Here is a 19,177-nt window from a genome sequence, read left to right as displayed (position 1 = left end):
CATGTTGATATTTTAAGTATTATAACCTTGGATAGCTTTTTCATTCAGAAATGTATCCATTCCTTTTTTAAATCCAATTACAGAGTCCGCCATTACCACCTTCCCTGGCAGGGAATTCCACATCCTGATTGCCCTAACAGTGAAGAAACCTTTCCTCCATTGCGTTCTGAACTTTCCTCCAGTCGCAGCGAGTGACCACGTGTTCTTTTAATAAATAATTCCTCTGATAACTCTTTGTTATGTATCTTTACATATTTGAAGATATTAATAATATCTCCTCTTAGGCACCTCTTTTCTAGTGTATAAATATTCAGCCTAGTAAGTCTTTCCTTATAGTCCAGTACTTTTAGGCCTTTAATCAATTTAGTCTTCAGGATCTCTTACACTTCCATGAGCAGCAGAGTAGTGCAATGGAAGCATGCTGGGCCCATAACCCAGAGGTCGATTGATCGAAACTATCCTCTGCTATGTGCATTTTTTTTTTTATAATTAAAGTAATCAAAAACTGGGATTGATATTTTGGCTCTTTTATTTTTACTTAAAGTACAATAACTTTTATCATTTTAATTTGTTTTAATAGTATATTGACAGCATTGTTTTCTTTAAAAAATCCACTTAATTTTCTTTACCCTATTACTGAAATGGTAATTGACAAAAACAAACTACATTGTCACCAGAAGAGCAATGCAAAATGTACAAGTGATATATGAAAATCATCTTCCATCTTGAATTTCAATGATGCATTGGGACAACAATTTGTGAGAAACATCTTCACCCACAAAGAAAGATTTTCTTAATTCCTTACCTGTGTGCTGATTAGATATCACCTTGTTTTCACATTAAACAGACTTCCCCGTGAGGAAGCAGCAAGGATGCAGTGACGTTTCCTGGTGTCAACCTGTATTATTTCAGTAGACATTGAAATGAGGATGCATCTTTGATGCCTTTCCAATGAAGCAAGTTTATTTCAGTAATAGGTGAAAAACCATTCCTACAAAGGTGTTAATCAGAGACTTGGCTTTGTGGACACTTTTCAGAGAGCAAATTTGTTAGCATAAACATAAAATCAGAAAATGAAGAGCTGTTTAATCACTCAATTGGACTTTTCTGCCAGCATATTTTTTTTCTCTGCAACCCACTGCTAAATTGTGCTTCCTAGCTGTTTTTTTATAAAATCACTTAATCAAATCTAACTCTGATTACATCAGAGAAGGCCAGGTACCCTACACCATAAGGGGGGTTTTTGAAATTTTGACTTGTCTACTTAAAGATCACCAAAATCTGATTACAAGGTCAATTACATCCCTGGGTGGGATTGAACCACCAACCTTTTGGTTAATAGCCAAACATGCTAACCGATTGCGCCACAGAGACACCTTGCAAAAGTCAATACTGACAAAGGCTAATAATCATTCATCTAGAACGTTTCCTAGAAAAACTTTAAAAAGTCAATAATCTGGAGAATTTTTGTAAGAAACACATTGGTACTTTCCCATGATGAGTGAGTGCTTCAGGATTTCTTGCACTTACATGGGCTATTAACCAAAAGGTTGGTGGTTCAATCCCACCCAGGGATGTAATTGACCTTGTCATCAGATTTTGGTGATCTTTAAGTAGACAAGTCAAAATTTCAAACCCCCTCTTATGGTGTAGGGTACCTGGCCTTCTCTGACGTAATCAGAGTTAGATTTAATTAAGTGATTTTATAAAAAACAGCTAGGAAGCACAATTTAGCAGTGGGTTGCAGAGAAAAAAATAACATTTTAAACCTACCGGTAATTTTTTTTTCTCGTAGTCCGTAGAGGATGATGGGGACTCCGTAAGGACCATGGGGGATAGACGGGCTCCGCAGCAGACATGGGCACTTTAAGAAAGACTTTAGATCTGGGTGTGCACTGGCTCCTCCCTCTATGCCCCTCCTCCATACCTCAGTTAGAGAAACTGTGCCCAGAGGAGACAGACAGTTCGAGGAAAGGATTTTTGTTAATCCAAGGTCAAGATTCATACCAGCCACACCAATCACACCGTATAACTTGTGATATACTACCCAGTTAACAGTATGAATCAAATCTAACTCTGATTACATCAGAGAAGGCCAGGTACCCTACACCATAACAGGGGTTTTCGAAATTTTGACTTGTCTACTTAAAGATCAACAAAATCTGATTACAAGTTCAATTACGTCCCTGGGTGGGATTGAACCACCAACCTTTTGGTTAATAGCCGTACACACTAACTGATTGCGCCACAGCGAAACTTTGCAAAAGTACATACTGACAAAGGCTAATAAGCATTCATCTAGAACGATTCCTAGAAAAACTTTAAAAAGTCAATAATCTGGAGAGTTTTTGTAAGATGTTTCTTCCAGCAACCAATGAAGAAACACATTGGTACTTTCGCATGATGAGTGAGTGCTTCAGGATCTCTTGCACTTACATGTGCAGCAGAGTACTGTAATGGAAGCATGCTGGGTCCATAACCCAGAGGTAGGCAGATTGAAACTATCCTCTGCTATATGACTTGTCTACTTAAATATTACCAAAATTTGATGACAAGGTCAATTACGTCCCTGGATGGGATTGAACCACCAACCTTTTGATTAATAGCTGAACACACTAACCGATTGCGCCACAGAGACACTTTGCAAAAAGTACATACTGACAAAGACTAATAAGCATTCATCTAGAACGTTTCCTAGAAAAACTTTAAAAAGTCAATAATCTGGAGAGTTTTTGTAAGATGTTTCTTCCAGCAACCAATGAAGAAACACATTGGTACTTTCCCATGATGAGTGAGTGCTTCAGGATCTCTTGCACTTACATGTGCAGCAGAGTACTGCAATGGAAGCATGCTGGGCCCATAACCCAGAGGTAGGCAGATTGAAACTATCCTTTGCTATATGCATTTTTTTTTTGTTCATTAAAGTAATCCAAAACTGGGATTGATATTTTAGCTTTTATTTTTACTTAAAGTACAATAACTTTTACCATTTTAATTTGTTTTAATAGTATATTGACAGTGTTGTTTTCTTTCAAAAATCCAATTAATTTTCTTTACCCGATTATTAAAATGGTAATTGACAAAAACAAACTACATTGTCACCAGAAGAGCAATACAAAATGTACAAGTGATATATTAAAATCATCTTTCCAGCTTGAATTTCAATGATGCATTGGGGCAACGATTTTGTGAGAAACATCTTCACCCTTAAATAAAGATTTTCTTTATTCCTTACCTGTGTGCTAATTAGATATCACCTTGTTTTCACATTAAACAGACTTCCACATGAGAAAGCAGCAAGGATGCAGTGGCGTTAATGTTTCCTGGTGTCAACCTGTATTATTTCAGTAGATATTGAAATGAGGATGCATCTTGCTGCCTTTCCAATGAAGCAAGTTTAATTTAGTAATAGGTGAAAAACCATCCCTACAAATATGTTAATCAGATACTTGGCTTTGTGGACACTTTTCAGAGAACAAATTAGTTAGCATAAAAATAAAGCCAGAAAATGAAGAGCTGTTTAATCACTCAATTGGATTTTTCTGCCAGCATATTTCTTTTTCTCTGCAACCCACTGCTAAATTGTGCTTCCTAGCTGTTTTTTTATAAAATCACTGATTCAAATCTAACTCTGATTACATCAGAGTAGGCCAGGTACCCTACACCATAAGAAGGGGGTTTGAAATTTTGACTTGTCTACTTAAAGATCACCAAAATCTGATAACAAGGTCAATTACATCGTTGGGTGGGATTGAACCACCAACCCTTTGATTAATAACCAAACACACTAACCGATTGCGCCACAGAGACACTTTACAAACATACATACTGACAAAGGCTAATAAGCATTCATCTAGAACGTTTCCTAGAAAAACTTTAAAAAGTCAATAATCTGGAGAGTTTTTGTAAGATGTTTCTTCCATCAACCAACGAAGAAACACATTGGTACTTTCCCATGATGAGTGAGTGCTTCAGGATCTCTTGCACTTACATGTGCAGCAGAGTACTGCAATGGAAACATGCTGGGCCCATAACCCAGAGGTAGGCAGATTGAAACTATCCTCTGCTATATGCATTTTTTTTTGTTAATTAAAGTAATCCAAAACTGGGATTGATATTTTTGCTCTTTTATTTTTACTTAAAGTACAATAACTTTTACCATTTTAATTTGTTTTAATAGTATATTGACAGTATTGTTTTCTTTCAAAAATCCACTTAATTTTCTTTACCCTATTATTAAAATGGTAATTGACAAAAACAAACTACATTGTCACCAGAAGAGCAATACAAAATGTACAAGTGATATATTAAAATCATCTTTCCAGCTTGAATTTCAATGATGCATTGGGGCAACGATTTTGTGAGAAACACCTTCACCCTTAAATAAAGATTTTCTTAATTCCTTACCTGTGTGCTAATTAGATATCACCTTGTTTTCACATTAAACAGACTTCCACATGCGAAAGCAGCAAGGATGCAGTGGCGTTTATGTTTCCTGGTGTCAACCTGTATTATTTCAGTAGACATTGAAATGAGGATGCATCTTGCTGCCTTTCCAATGAAGCAAGTTTAATTCAGTAATAGGTGAAAAACCATTCCTACAAAGGTGTTAATCAGAGACTTGGCTTTGTGGACACTTTTCAGAGAGCAAATTTGTTAGCATAAACATAAAATCAGAAAATGAAGAGCTGTTTAAACAGCTACTGCCTGAGGGTCTCTTGACCTGGTGCAATACCTCTGTAGCTTTTTGTTGAGGCGGGACGCCATCATGTCTATCTGGAACAGTCCCCACCGACTTGCAATCTGTGCGAAGACTTCCTGATGGAGTCCCCACTCTCCTGGATGTAGGTCGTGTCTGCTGAGGAAGTCTGCTTCCCAGTTGTCCACTCCCGGAATGAACACTGCTGACAGTGCGCTTACATGATTCTCCGCCCAGCGAAGAATTCTGGTGGCTTCCGCCATCGCCACTCTGCTCCTTGTGCCGCCTTGGCGGTTTACATGAACTACTGCGGTGACGTTGTCTGACTGGATCAGAACTGGTTGGTCGCGAAGTAAGGTCTCCGCTTGACATAGGGCGTTGTATATGGCCCTTAGCTCCAGGATGTTGATGTGAAGACAAGTCTCCTGACTTGACCAAAGACCTTGGAAATTTCTTCCCTGTGTGGCTGCTCCCCAACCTCGGAGGCTCGCGTTCGTGGTCACCAGGATCCAGTCCTGAATGCCGAACCTGCGGCCCTCTAGAAGGTGAGCACTCTGCAGCCACCACAGGAGAGATACCCTGGCCCTGGGGGACAGGGTGATCAACTGATGAATCTGTAGATGTGACCCGGACCACTTGTCCAGTAGGTCCCATTGCAAGATCCTCGCATGGAACCTGCCGAAGGGAATGGCCTCGTATGATGCCACCATCATTCCCAGGACTCGAGTGCAGTGATGCACTGACACCTGTTTTGGTTTCAATAGGTTCCTGACCAGAGTCATGAGTTCCTGGGCCTTTTCTATCGGAAGATAAACCCTTTTCTGGTCCGTATCCAGAATAATGCCCAAGCAAAGTCAGACGAGTCGTAGGAACCAACTGCGACTTCGGGATATTGAGAATCCAGCCGTTTTGCTGTAACACCTTCAATGAAAGTTATACGCTGTTCAGCAACTGCTCTCTTGATCTCGCTTTTATGAGGAGATCGTTCAAGTACGGGATAATTGTGACACCTTGCTTTCGCAGGAGCACCATAATTTCCGTCATTACCTTGGTGAAAATTCTCGGAGAAAATTCTGGAGAGACCAAACGGCAACGTCTGAAATTGGTAATGACAATACTGTACCGCAAATCTTAGGTACGCCTGATGAGGTGGATAAATGAGTACATGAAGGTATGCATCCTTTATGTCCAGAGATATCATAAAATCCCCCCCTTCTAGGCTGGCGATGACCGCTCTTAGCGATTCCATCTTGAACTTGAACCTTTTCAAGTATAGGTTCAGGGATTTTAAATTTAATATGGGTCTGACCAAACCGTCCGGTTTTGGGACTACAAACAGGGTCGAATAATTTCCCTTTCCTTGTTGAAGCAGGGGAACCTTGACCACCACCTGTTGAAGATACAATTTGTGAATTGCATTTAACACTATCTCCCTTTCCTGGGGAGAAGATGGTAGGGCCGATTTGAAAAACCGGCGAGGAGGCACCTCTTCGAATTTCAGCTTGTAACCCTGAGAAACAATTTCTATTGCCTAGGGATCCACCTGCGAATGAACCCAGATGTGGCTGAAAACACGAAGACGTGCCCCCAACTGGGCGGACTCCTTTAGCGGAGCCCCAGCGTCATGCGGTGGATTTTGTAGAGGCCGGGGAGGACTTCTGTTCCTGGGAACTAGCTGTGTTGTGCAGCTTCTTCCCTCTGCCCTTACCTCTGGCAAGAAAGGACGCACCTCGTACTTTCTTGTTTCTCTGTGATCGAAAGGACTGCATTTGATAATGTGGTGCTTTCTTAGGCTGTGAGGGAATATAAGGCAAAAAATTTGATTTACCAGCTGTAGCTGTGGAGACAAGGTCCGAGAGACCTTCCCCAAACAATTCCTCACACCTGTAAGGTAAAACCTCCATATGCCTTTTTGAGTCGGCATCACCTGTCCATTGCCGGGTCCATAGGACTCGTCTAGCAGAAATCGACATAGCGTTTATTCTAGAACCCAGTAGACTAATGTCACTTTGAGCATCTCTCATATATAGGACAGCATCTTTTATATGCCCTATGGTCAATAACATAGCATCCTTATCTAGGGTCTCAATCTCTGCTGATAAGGTATCTGTCCATGCTGCCACCGCGCTACAACCTCGGCCGACGCAATTGCCGGTCTGAGTAAGGTACCAGAATGTGTGTAAATGGACTTTAGGGTAACCTCCTGCTTGCGGTCAGCAGGGTCCCTGATGGTAGCCGTATCCTGGGATGGCAGCGCTACCTTTTTGGATAAGCGTGTCAATGCTTTATCCACCCTAGGGGAGGATTCCCACCGTATCCTGTCCATTGGCGGGAAAGGATACGCCATAAGAATCCTTTTGGGAATCTGCAGCTTTTTGTCTGGAGATTCCCAAGCTTTTTCACATAATTCGTTCAACTCATGTGAGGGGGGAAAGGTTATCTCAGGTTTCTTTCCCTTATACATGTGTACCCTCGTGTCAGGGACAGGGGACTCTGTGATGTGCAAAACATCTTTTATTGCAATAATCATATATCGAATACATTTAGCCAATTTTGGTTGTAACTTTGCATCATCGTAGTCGACACTGGAGTCAGAATCTGTGTCGGTATCTGTGTCAACTATTTGGGATAGTGGGCGCTTTTGAGACCCCGAAGGTCCCTGCGACATAGGGACAGGCATGGGTTGACTCCCTGACTGTTCCCTAGCTTCAGCTTTGTCTAATCTCTTGTGTAATAAGTTTACATTAGCACTTAAAACATTCCACATATCCATCCAGTCAGGTGTCGGCGTTGTCGATGGAGACACCACATTAATTTGCTCCTGCTCCTCTCTAGGAGAGCCTTCTACCTCAGACATGTCGACACACGTGTACCGACACACCATACACTCAGGGAATCCTCTTATCTGAGGACAGTTCCCCAACAAGGCCCTTTGGAGAGACAGAGAGAGAAAGTATGCCAGCACACACCCCAGCGCTATATGACCCAGGAAAAAAACACAATCATTTTATGTTTACCCAGTAGCGCTGTATTTCCATATATATATGCGCTAATTATGTGCCCCCTCTTCTTTAAGACCCTCTTTCTACCGTGGTATAAGCAGGGGAGAGTCCATGGAGCTTCCCCTCAGCGGTGCTGTGGAGAAAATGGCGCTGGGGAGTGCTGAGGGAGAAGCCCCACCCCCTCAGCGACGGGCTTCTGTCCCGCTCAAATAGCCCCCCCCATAAAAAAATGGCGGGGGCTCTTATATATATATACAGTGCCTAGCTGCATATATATTTATTTTGCCAAAGAGAGGTCTATATTGCTGCCCAGGGCGTCCCCCCTGCGCCCTTCACCCTTACACTGACTGCCGTGTGTGAGGTGTATGGGAGCAATGGAGCACAGCTTTACTGCTGTGCGTTACCTCAGTGAAGATCATGAAGTCTTCCGCCGCCTCTGAAGTCTTCTTTTCTTCTCATACTCACCCGGCTTCTATCTTCCGGCTCTGCGAGGGGGACGGCGGCGCGGCTCTGGGACGGACGGCGAGGGTGAGACCTGCGTACCGATCCCTCTGGAGCTAATGCTGTACAGTAGCCTAAGAAGCAGAGCCTATCAACTCACAGAAGTAGGTGTGCATCTCTCCCCTCCGCCCCTCGATGCAGGGAGTCTGTTGCCAGCAGGCTCCCTGAAAATAAAAAAATCTAACAAATATACTTTCTGTCAGGAAACTCAGGAGAGCTCCCTGAAAAGCACCCAGTCTCCTCTGGGCACAGTAGTAAACTGAGGTCTGGAGGAGGGGCATAGAGGGAGGAGCCAGTGCACACCCAGATCTAAAGTCTTTCTTAAAGTGCCCATGTCTCCTGCGGAGCCCGTCTATCCCCCATGGTCCTTACGGAGTCCCCAGCATCCTCTAGGACGTAAGAGAAAAATTATGCTGGCAGAAAAATCCAATTGAGTGATTAAACAGCTCCAGAGCTGCTCTGTAAGGCAAGTAAAAGGGTGTGGGCCCTGCAGCACTACCTGTAGTTTGCATTGTGCATTGGAAGCCTAGTTTGCTGTCTGTTTCCACTTCTTTTTTCTTGATCCCCTCCCGTCTATACCCTTGTGCACTATCCTGACTTCTCCTCCCGTCTGCTTACTTTGTGCCTTCCAATGCACAATGCAAACTACAGGTAGTGCTGCAGGGCCCACACCCTTTTACTTGCCTTACAGAGCAGCTCTTGAGCTGTTACAGTGCCCAGCTGCTGCAAGAAATCAGCGTGAATGCTTCAGGGGCTGGGGCATGGCCAACATGAGCCCCACACCGAAGGAGGGTGGGGGTGTTTAATGCGAACTAGGGGTCTTGCACAATGCGAACTACAGGTAGTGCTGCAGGGCCCACACCCTTTTACTTGCCTTACAGAGCAGCTCTGGAGCTGTTACAGTGCCCAGCTGCTGCAAGAAATCAGCTTGAATCCTTCAGGGGCTGGGGCATAGCCAACATGAGCCCCACACCGACAGAGGGTGGAGGTGTTTAATGCGAACTAGGGGTCATCCAAGTGCCGCAAAAGGCCGCCATGCCCTGCACGCCCCTTTTCTCTTTTCATATGCAGACGAGGGTTGAAGCCAACTTTGACCCACTGCTTGGATGACATCGCCATATGCAAATCCATCTGCTGCAGGCCTTCCCCCAGGAATGCTTGCACTAGTTGTTGCATTTGGTTTGTTGTTTGGGGGTGCTTCAGTATTAGGCAGCCTTCTGCCCTCCCATGTTCATCTGAAAATATGTGTTCTCCCTGCAGTTGTTGTCCCCAGATGAGAGTTCCCTTGTGCTGCCTCAGTTGAATCTCCTTTACTTGACAGAGATGTGCCTGAGCAGCGGCCCTCCCCAGCCCTATCCCAAATCATACTTATTTTGCATAGGAGATACCATGGTCATGAAGACTGTTCTCCCAGGGTGCGGTTCATTCATTGCATTCTGGGTATGCTGACCCCTGTGATTTCCCCAAATGTGGGAAACTCGACTGCATTATTTAATGCGAACTAGGGGTCATCCAAGCACCGCAAAAGGCCGCCATGCCCTGCATACCCCTTTTCTCTTTTCATAAGCAGACGAGGTTTGAAGCCAACCTTGACCCACTGCTTGGATGACATCACTTGCTGCCTTTCCAATGAAGCAAGTTTAATTTAATAATAGGTGAAAAACCATCCCTACAAAGGTGTTAATAAGATACTTGGCTTTGTGGACACTTTTCAGAGCACAAATTTGTTAGCATAAAAATAAAGCCAGAAAATGAAGAGCTGTTTAATCACTCAATTGGATTTTTCTGCCAGCATATTTCTTTTTCTCTGCAACCCACTGCTAAATTGTGCTTCGTGGCTGTTTTTTTTATAAAATCACTTAATCAAATCTAACTCTGATTACATCAGAGAAGGCCAGGTACCCTACACCATAACAGGGGTTTTCGAAATTTTGACTTGTCTACTTAAAGATCACCAAAATCTGATAACAAGGTCAATTACGTCCCTAGGTGGGATTGAACCACCAACCTTTTGGTTAACAACTGAACACGCTAACTGTTTGTGCCTCAGAGACACTTTGCGAAAGTACATACTGACAAAGGCTAATAAGCATTCATCTAGAACGTTTCCTAGAAAAACTTTAAAAAGTCAATAATCTGGAGAGTTTTTGTAAGATGTTTCTTCCATCAACCAATGAAGAAACACATTGGTACTTTCCCATGATGAGTGAGTGCTTCAGGATCTCTTGCACTTACATGTGCAGCAGAGTACTGTAATGGAAGCATGCTGGGTCCATAACCCAGAGGTAGGCAGATTGAAACTATCCTCTGCTATATGCATTGTTTTTTGTTAATTAAAGTAATCCAAAACTGGGATTGATATTTTTGCTCTTTTATTTTTACTTAAAGTACAATAACTTTTACCATTTTAATTTGTTTTAATAGTATATTGACAGTATTGTTTTCTTTCAAAAATCCACTTAATTTTCTTTACCCTATTATTAAAATGGTAATTGACAAAAACAAACTACATTGTCACCAGAAGAGCAGTACAAAATATACAAGTGATATATTAAAATCATCTTTCCAGCTTTAATTTCAATGATGCCTTGGTGCAACAATTTTGTGAGAAACATCTTCACCCATAAAGAAAGATTTTCTTAATTCCTTACCTGTGTGCTGATTAGATATCACCTTGTTTTCACATTAAACAGACTTCCCCATGAGGAAGCAGCAAGGATGCAGTGACGTTTATGTTTCCTGGTGTCAACCTGTATTATTTCAGTAGACATTGAAATGAGGATGCATCTTGCTTCCTTTCCAATGAAGCAAGTTTAATTCAGTAATAGGTGGATAATCATTCCTACAAAGGTGTTAATCAGAGACTTGGCTTTGTGGACACTTTTCAGAGAGCAAATTTGTTAGCATAAACATAAAATCAGAAAATGAAGAGCTGTTTAATCACTCAATTGGACTTTTCTGCCAGCATAATTTTTTTTCTCTGCAACCCACTGCTAAATTGTGCTTCCTAGCTGTTTTTTATAAAATCACTTAATCAAATCTAACTCTGATTACATCAGAGAAGGCCGGGTACCCTACACCATAAGAGGGGGTTTGAAATTTTGACTTGTCTACTTAAAGATCACCAAAATCTGATAACAAGGTCAATTACGTCCCTGGGTGGGATTGAATCACCAACCTTTAGGTTAATAGCCATACACACTGACTGATTGCGCCACAGCGACACTTTGCAAAAGTACATACTGACAAAGGCTAATAAGCATTCATCTAGAACGTTTCCTAGAAAAACTTTAAAAAGTCAATAATCTGGAGAATTTTTGTAAGAAACACATTGGTACTTTCCCATGATGAGTGAGTGCTTCAGGATCTCTTGCACTTACATGGGCTATTAACCAAAAGGTTCCCACCCAGTGATGTAATTGACCTTGTGATCAGATTTTGGTGATCTTTAAGTAGACAAGTCAAAATTTCAAACCCCCTCTTATGGTGTAGGGTACCTGGCCTTCTCTGACGTAATCAGAGTTAGATTTAATTAAGGTGCGCAAGGACATAGAAGGGAGCGGTTTAAGAAAAGAGAAGTGGAAACAGACAGCAAACTAGGCTGGAGAGAGACCTGAGACAAAGAGATCTGAATTATACGAGAGCCGACCAGGGGAAACACAAATTATGCAGTCAAGTTTCCCACATTTGGGGAAATCGCAGGAGCAGCACACCCAGAGTGCAATGGGTGAGCCTTGCCCTGGGAGAAGCACCTTCATGATCATAGTATCTCACCTGGCAGGTAAGTAGGAGTTGGGCTAGTGCTGGGGAGGGTCGCTGCTCGGGTACGCCCCTGTCAAGTGAAGGAGATCCAACTGAGGCAGCACAAGGGAACTCTCGAAAGAAGAACAAGGCTAGAGGAAGATCTGAGACAAAGAAATCTGACTTTTACCAGAGCTGACCAGAGGAAAGCACAAACACAGTCCCCCACTACAACCAGGAAACATTAACGCCACTGCATCCTTGCTGCTTTCTCATGTGGAAGTCTATTTAATGTGAAAACAAGGTGCTATCTAATTAGCACACAGAAAAGAAAATTAAGTGAATTTTTGAAAGAAAACAATACTGTCAATATACTATTAAAACAAATTAAAATGGTAAAAGTTATTGTACTTTAAGTAAAAATAAAAGAGCAAAAATGTCAATCCCAGTTTTGGATTACTTTAATTAACAAAAAAAATGCATATAGCAGAGGATAGTTTCAATCTGCCTACCTCTGGGTTATGGACCCAGCATGCTTCCATTACAGTACTCTGCTGCACATGTAAGTGCAAGAGATCCTGAAGCACTCACTCATCATGGGAAAGTACCAATGTGTTTCTTCATTGGTTGATGGAAGAAACATCTTACAAAAACTCTCCACATTATTGACTTTTTAAAATGTTTCTAGGAAACGTTCTAGATGAATGCTTATTAGCCTTTTTCAGTATATGCTTTTGCAAAGTGTCGCTGTGGCGCAATCAGTTAGTGTGTAAGGCTATTAACCAAAAAGTTGGTGGTTCAATCCCACCCAGGGACGTAATTGACCTTGTTATCAGATTTTGGTGATCTTTATGTAGACAAGTAAAAATTTCAAACCCCCTCTTATGGTGTAGGGTACCTGGCCTTCTCTGATGTAATCAGAGTTAGATTTGATTCAGTGATTTTATAAAAAACAGCTAGGAAGCACAATTTAGCAGTGGGTTGCAGAGAAAAAGAAATATGCTGGCAAAAAAATCCAATTGAGTGATTAAACAGCTCTTCATTTTCTGGCTTTATTTTTATGCTAACAAATTTGTTCTGTGAAAAGTGTCCACAAAGCCAAGTCTCTGATTAACACCTTTGTAGGGATGGTTTTTCACCTATTACTAAATTAAACTTGCTTCATTGGAAAGGCAGCAAGATGCATCCTCATTTCAATATCTACAGAAATAATACAGGTTGACACCAGGAAACATTAACGCCACTGCAAACTTGCTGCTTTCTCATGTGGAAGTCTGTTTAATGTGAAAACAAGGTGATATCTAATTAGCACACAGGTAAGGAATTAAGAAAATCTTTATTTAAGGGTGAAGATGTTTCTCACAAAATCGTTGCCCCAATGCATCATTGAAATTCAAGCTGGAAAGATGATTTTAATATATCACTTGTACATTTTGTATTGCTCTTCTGGTGACAATGTAGTTTGTTTTTGTCAATTACCATTTTAATAATCGGGTAAAGAAAATTAAGTGGATTTTTGAAAGAAAACAATACTGTCAATATACTATTAAAACAAATTAAAATGGTAAAAGTTATTGTACTTTAAGTAAAAATAAAAGAGCAAAAATATCAATCCCAGTTTTGGATTACTTTAATTAACAAAAAAAAATGCATATAGCAGAGGATAGTTTCAATCTGCCTACCTCTGGGTTATGGACCCAGCATGCTTCCATTACAGTACTCTGCTGCACATGTAAGTGCAAGAGGTCCTGAAGCACTCACTTATCATGGGAAAGTACCAATGTGTTTCTTCATTGGTTGATGGAAGAAACATCTTACAAAAACTCTCCACATTATTGACTTTTTAAAATGTTTCTAGGAAGCGTTCTAGATGAATGCTTATTAGCCTTTGTCAGTATGTACTTTTGCAAAGTGTCGCTGTGGCGCAATCAGTTAGTGTGTATGGTTATTAACCAAAAGGTTGGTGGTTCAATCCCACCCAGGGACGTAATTGACCTTGTTATCAGATTTTGGTGATCTTTAAGTAGACAAGTCAAAATTTCAAACCCCCTGTTATGGTGTAGGGTACCTGGCCTTCTCTGATGTAATCAGAGTTAGATTTGATTCAGTGATTTTATAAAAACAGCTAGGAAGCACAATTTAGCAGTGGGTTGCAGAGAAAAAGAAATATGCTGGCAAAAAAATCCAATTGAGTGATTAAACAGCTCTTCATTTTCTGGCTTTATTTTTATGCTAACAAATTTGTTCTCTGAAAAGTGTCCACAAAGCCAAGTCTCTGATTAACACCTTTGTAGGGATGGTTTTTCACCTATTACTAAATTAAACTTGCTTCATTGGAAAGGCAGCAAGATGCATCCTCATTTCAATGTCTACTGAAATAATACAGGTTGACACCAGGAAACATTAACGCCACTGCATCCTTGCTGCTTTCGCATGTTGAAGTCTGTTTAATGTGAAAACAAGGTGATATCTAATTAGCACACAGGTAAGGAATTAAGAAAATCTTTATTCAAGGGTGAAGGTGTTTCTCACAAAATCGTTACCCCAATGCATCATTGAAATTCAAGCTGGAAAGATGATTTTAATATATCACTTGTACATTTTGTATTGCTCTTCTGGTGACAATGTAGTTTGTTTTTGTCAATTACCATTTTAATAATAGGGTAAAGAAAATTAAGTGGATTTTTGAAAGAAAACAATACTGTCAATATACTATTAAAACAAATTAAAAAGGTAAAAGTTATTGCACTTTAAGTAAAAATAAAAGAGCAAAAATATCAATCCCAGTTTTGGATTACTTTAATTAACAAAAAAAAATGCATATAGCAGAGGATAGTTTCAATCTGCCTACCTCTGGGTTATGGGCCCAGCATTTTTCCATTGCAGTACTCTGCTGCACATGTAAGTGCAAGAGATCCTGAAGCACTCACTCATCATGGGAAAGTACCAATGTGTTTCTTCGTTGGTTGATGGAAGAAACATCTTACAAAAACTCTCCAGATTATTGACTTTTTAAAGTTTTTCTAGGAAACGTTCTAGATGAATGCTTATTAGCCTTTGTCAGTATGTACGTTTGTAAAGTGTCTCTGTGGCGCAATCTGTTGGTGTGTTTGGTTATTAATCACAGGGTTGGTGGTTCAATCCCACGCAGGGATGTAATTGACCTTGTTATCAGATTTTGGTGATCTTTAAGTAGACAAGTCAAAATTTCAAACCCCCTTCTTATGGTGTAGGGTACCTGGCCTACTCTGATGTAATCAGAGTTAGATTTGAATCAGTGATTTTATAAAAAAAACAGCTAGGAAGCACAATTTAGCAGTGGGTTGCAGAGAAAAAGAAATATGCTGGCAGAAAAATCCAATTGAGTGATTAAACAGCTCTTCATTTTCTGGCTTTATTTTTATGCTAACGAATTTGTTCTCTGAAAAGTGTCCACAAAGCCAAGTATCTGATTAACATATTTGTAGGGATGGTTTTTCACCTATTACTAAATTAAACTTGCTTCATTGGAAAGGCAGCAAGATGCATCCTCATTTCAATATCTACTGAAATAATACAGGTTGACACCAGGAAACATTAACGCCACTGCATCCTTGCTGCTTTCTCATGTGGAAGTCTGTTTAATGTGAAAACAAGGTGATATCTAATTAGCACACAGGTAAGGAATTAAGAAAATCTTTATTTAAGGGTGAAGATGTTTCTCACAAAATCGTTGCCCCAATGCATCATTGAAATTCAAGCTGGAAAGATGATTTTAATATATCACTTGTACATTTTGTATTGCTCTTCTGGTGACAATGTAGTTTGTTTTTGTCAATTACCATTTTAATAATCGGGTAAAGAAAATTAATAGGATTTTTGAAAGAAAACAATACTGTCAATATACTATTAAAACAAATTAAAATGGTAAAAGTTATTGTACTTTAAGTAAAAATAAAAGCTAAAATATCAATCCCAGTTTTGGATTACTTTAATGAACAAAAAAAAAATGCATATAGCAAAGGATAGTTTCAATCTGCCTACCTCTGGGTTATGGGCCCAGCATGCTTCCATTGCAGTACTCTGCTGCACATGTAAGTGCAAGAGATCCTGAAGCACTCACTCATCATGCGAAAGTACCAATGTGTTTCTTCATTGGTTGCTGGAAGAAACATCTTACAAAAACTCTCCAGATTATTGACTTTTTAAAGTTTTTCTAGGAAACGTTCTAGATGAATGCTTATTAGTCTTTGTCAGTATGTACTTTTCGCAAAGTGTCTCTGTGGCGCAATCGGTTAGTGTGTTCAGCTATTAATCAAAAGGTTGGTGGTTCAATCCCATCCAGGGACGTAATTGACCTTGTGATCAGATTTTGGTAATATTTAAGTAGACAAGTCAAAATTGCAAACCCCCTCTTATGGTGTAGGGTACCTGGCCTTCTCTGATGTAATCAGAGTTAGATTTGATTAAGTGATTTTATAAAAAAACAGCTAGGAAGCACAATTTAGCAGTGGGTTGCAGAGAAAAAGAAAAATGCTGGCAGAAAAATCCAATTAAGTGATTAAACAGCTCTTCATTTTCTGGCTTTATTTTTATGATTACAAATTTGTTCTCTGAAAAGTGTCCACAAAGCCAAGTATCTGATTAACATCTTTGTAGGGATGGTTTTTCACCTATTACTAAATTAAACTTGCTTCATTGGAAAGGCAGCAAGATGCATCCTCATTTCAATATCTACGGAAATAATACAGGTTGACACCAGGAAACATTAACGCCACTGCATCTTTGCTGTTTTCTCATGTGGAAGTCTGTTTAATGTGAAAACAAGGTGATATCTAATTAGCACACAGGTAAGGAATTAAGAAAATCTTTATTTAAGGGTGAAGATGTTTCTCACAAAATCGTTGCCCCAATGCATCATTGAAATTCAAGCTGGAAAGATGATTTTAATATATCACTTGTACATTTTGTATTGCTCTTCTGGTGACAATGTAGTTTGTTTTTGTCAATTACCATTTTAATAATCGGGTAAAGAAAATTAAGTGGATTTTTGAAAGAAAACAATACTGTCAATATACTCTTAAAACAAATTAAAATGGTAAAAGTTATTGTACTTTAAGTAAAAATAAAAGAGCAAAAATATCAATCCCAGTTTTGGATTACTTTAATTAACAAAAAAAAATGCATATAGCAGAGGATAGTTTCAATCTGCCTACCTCTGGGTTATGGACCCAGCATGCTTCCATTACAGTACTCTGCTGCACATGTAAGTGCAAGAGGTCCTGAAGCACTCACTTATCATGGGAAAGTACCAATGTGTTTCTTCATTGGTTGATGGAAGAAACATCTTACAAAAACTCTCCACATTATTGACTTTTTAAAATGTTTCTAGGAATCGTTCTAGATGAATGCTTATTAGCCTTTGTCAGTATGTACTTTTGCAAAGTGTAGCTGTGGCGCAATCAGTTAGTGTGTAAGGCTATTAACCAAAAGGTTGGTTGTTCAATCCCACCCAGGGACTTAATTGACCTTGTTATCAGATTTTGGTGATCTTTAAGTAGACAAGTCAAAATTTCAAACCCCCTGTTATGGTGTAGGGTACCTGGCCTTCTCTGATGTAATCAGAGTTAGATTTGATTCAGTGATTTTATAAAAACAGCTAGGAAGCACAATTTGGCAGTGGGTTGCAGAGAAAAAGAAATATGCTGGCAGAAAAATCCAATTGAGTGATTAAACAGCTCTTCATTTTCTGGCTTTATTTTTATACTAACTAATTTGTTCTCTGAAAAGTGTCCACAAAGCCAAGTATCTGATTAACATATTTGTAGGGATGGTTTTTCACCTATTACTAAACTAAACTTGCTTCATTGGAAAGGCAGCAAGATGCATCCTCATTTCAATATCTACTGAAATAATACAGGTTGATACCAGGAAACATTAACGCCACTGCATCCTTGCTGCTTTCTCATGTGGAAGTCTGTTTAATGTGAAAACAAGGTGATATCTAATTAGCACACAGGTAAGGAATTAAGAAAATCTTTATTTAAGGGTGAAGATGTTTCTCACAAAATCGTTGCCCCAATGCATCATTGAAATTCAAGCTGGAAAGATGATTTTAATATATCACTTGTACATTTTGTATTGCTCTTATGGTGACAATGTAGTTTGTATTTGTCAATTACCATTTTAATAATAGGGTAAAGAAAATTAAGTGGATTTTTGAAAGAAAACAATACTGTCAATATACTATTAAAACAAATTAAAATGGTAAAAGTTATTGTACTTTAAGTAAAAATAAAAGCTAAAATATCAATCCCAGTTTTGGATTACTTTAATGAACAAAAAAAAAAATTCATATAGCAAAGGATAGTTTCAATCTGCCTACCTCTGGGTTATGGGCCCAGCATGCTTCCATTGCAGTACTCTGCTGCACATGTAAGTGCAAGAGATCCTGAAGCACTCACTCATCATGCGAAAGTACCAATGTGTTTCTTCATTGGTTGCTGGAAGAAACATCTTACAAAAACTCTCCAGATTATTGACTTTTTAAAGTTTTTCTAGGAAACGTTCTAGATGAATGCTTATTAGTCTTTGTCAGTATGTGCTTTTTGCAAAGTGTCGCTGTGGCGCAATCAGTTGGTGTGTAAGGCTGTTAACCAAAAGGTTGGTGGTTCAATCCCACCCAGGGACTTAATTGACCTTGTTATCAGATTTTGGTGATATTTAAGTAGACAAGTCAAAATTGCAAACCCCCTCTTATGGTATAGGGTACCTGGCCTTCTCTGATGTAATCAGAGTTAGATTTGATTAAGTGATTTTATAAAAAAACAGCTAGGAAGCACAATTTAGCAGTGGGTTGCAGAGAAAAAGAAAAATGCTGGCAGAAAAATCCAATTGAGTGATTAAACAGCTCTTCATTTTCTGGCTTTATTTTTATGATTACAAATTTGTTCTCTGAAAAGTGTCCACAAAGCCAAGTATCTGATTAACATCTTTGTAGGGATGGTTTTTCACCTATTACTAAATTAAACTTGCTTCATTGGAAAGGCAGCAAGATGCATCCTCATTTCAATATCTACGGAAATAATACAGGTTGACACCAGGAAACATTAACGCCACTGCATCTTTGCTGTTTTCTCATGTGGAAGTCTGTTTAATGTGAAAACAAGGTGATATCTAATTAGCACACAGGTAAGGAATTAAGAAAATCTTTATTTAAGGGTGAAGATGTTTCTCACAAAATCGTTGCCCCAAT

At 39.6% G+C, this 19,177-nt stretch overlaps 1 non-coding gene and 1 pseudogene across 1 annotated transcript; one reads left to right on the top strand and one right to left on the bottom strand.

Annotated features, from left to right (window-relative positions):
* The first annotated feature begins 9,566 nt into the window (after window positions 1–9,566).
* Window positions 9,567–9,745, top strand: LOC134991033 (U1 spliceosomal RNA; annotated as a pseudogene).
* Window positions 9,746–11,828: 2,083 nt separating this feature from the next.
* Window positions 11,829–11,991, bottom strand: LOC134991075 (U1 spliceosomal RNA). The gene has a single exon (XR_010195525.1). It is a non-coding gene; the product is annotated as a U1 spliceosomal RNA (small nuclear RNA).
* Window positions 11,992–19,177: the final 7,186 nt, after the last annotated feature.

The sequence above is a fragment of the Pseudophryne corroboree genome, unplaced genomic scaffold (assembly GCF_028390025.1).
Source record: "Pseudophryne corroboree isolate aPseCor3 unplaced genomic scaffold, aPseCor3.hap2 scaffold_1198, whole genome shotgun sequence".
Taxonomy (NCBI): Eukaryota; Metazoa; Chordata; class Amphibia; order Anura; family Myobatrachidae; genus Pseudophryne; species Pseudophryne corroboree.
The sequence above is the reverse complement of the archived record's forward strand: the minus strand, read 5'-3'. Positions and strand labels throughout refer to the sequence as shown.